Here is a 2,085-nt window from a genome sequence, read left to right as displayed (position 1 = left end):
CTAATGTCTGCCACAATACTCACTATTTTTGTGTAGTGACGTTCACTACTAATTTTGTAGTGAACGTCACTACATTGACCACTAAGTAGTGACGTTCACTACAAAAAGTAGTGAACGTCACTACTTAAAAGTAGTGAGTATTGTGGCAGAGCAATTCACTACAAAATTTTTACAGTGTATAAATTAGCTTGCAGGATCCTGTACCCAGCAAGCACCAGAAAGTTCTGGGAAAAGAAAGATAGAACTAAGTTTTACGAAACTCCATTTACTGTTGATATAGCCACACGGTGTTAGACTGCCAACACGGAGGGAAGCATTTTAAAGACAAAGAGTCTAAGCAAAGGCTACAGTTACAAGGAACAAGAAAGACTGGCTGCTGTGCACACATGAATAACACAGTTCGCCCTGTATACTGACTATCAAATTCATCCAGCCGAAAAGAGGGACTGTCTGCATGGAAGTTGCAACAGTTATGTGAAACTATAGATTGGCTAATCTTAGAAAAGAACCTCATGCACTTATACTGCTTCAGCCTGTTGGAACTCACAGAATTGCTACAGCCAAGAAAGTCTGCAGAAAATACATAACACTACAGTTGAAATCTTTATATGGGTCTCTTCCTTTGCATCACAATAGCAAGAAAACAAAAGTGGAGATTGAAGATTAAGAATCGAGTTGGAAAAAGAGTTGATGAATGGAGAAAAGCATGCATGTTATATATTATACACTGGTTCATTATTGATATTACAATATGTTTCTGAAGACTTGTTAGCAGCAAAGAGGAAGGCAATTACAGATGGAGCCGATAAAAAATCAGATGGATCCAATGGAAAATCAGATGGAGCCAGATCATGATCACCTTGAGTCAATAGAAAATCAAATGGAGGGAATAGAAAATCAGATAGAGCTGGTGGAAAATACATGAAGCCGACAGAAAATAAAGCAAAGCTAATGGAAAGTCACACACAGCCTATGAAATGTCCTTCTTCCTCAAATGACTCTCTACTGTACCACTTATGGTAAGAAAACATCATGCAAACATTACAGAGATGTATTTTTAATGCTCTTTAGGTTGGAAACAGAAATTGCAAGTGGTGAATTCCCTGGATGCATCAGTGAAAACTGCAATCAATGCAAGTGTTAATAGTCTTGATAAAAGAAAAATGGAGAGCCTGGCTTAAAAAGCAGCACTGTATACAGGGGCGGATCCAGGGGGGGGGCTTTGGGGGCTGAAGCACCCCCCCCCCCTTCATATTTAGGCCTTACTTGATCAATATGCTGAGTATTATAATGAAATTTTGTCTTAGCATAATTATATGATCACTAATAATACAAATACTCATAAAACCACCTTATAAACGTCTTTCCAAGGTATTATCAGTGAATTTATGCTAAAATTTATGCAACAAGGACCCTAATCAGCATTGGAGGTTTACAAGATCGAGATACTCTAATAGAGCAGTCAGCTAACTACTCTAATAGAACATTCACTGGAAACATGTAGTTGGTTCTGTTATGGATTTTTTCCAAATCTGCCTGAACCTATACATGCAATGAAATGAATTGGTCTGTTTAAAGGGCTTCATTCATCTACTTGTGTAGTTAATATGTATGACAATACTTAATTCAGGTTCACAATTTCCATTGAAAATGCTCTCAGATTCAATCTTGTATTGTTCAAATTTCAAAAATTTCCACTTTTAACATTATTATTCTAACATGCACCTATTCAGTGTTGTGCAATTGTGAGAGGGGTGCATCATGTACTTGGTTGTCTGTACCTACCCAAACTTTTCCATTAGCAAAATGCTTCAGAGAGCCATACCTATAATCTAAAGGCAGTATATAAAATATCTACAGGCAGAAAATATTATGAATTTTATGTGGAAATGTCTCCAAATTGCAGTGTTTTAGCATCTATTTTTCAAAATTTTCCTGGGGGGGCATACCCCCAGACCCCCCTAGTTCCAGCATGCTTCGCATGCTGGGAAGTGTGCTTCGCTACCACTACCCAAGAGATTAGTACCTTGAGTTAGCCCCCCCTTTTTATAAATCCTAGATCCGCCCCTGATATAAACAGAAGAT

This window comes from Dysidea avara, chromosome 5, assembly GCF_963678975.1.
Source record: "Dysidea avara chromosome 5, odDysAvar1.4, whole genome shotgun sequence".
In the NCBI taxonomy this organism is placed as follows: Eukaryota; Metazoa; Porifera; class Demospongiae; order Dictyoceratida; family Dysideidae; genus Dysidea; species Dysidea avara.
This window is presented reverse-complemented; position numbering follows the sequence as displayed.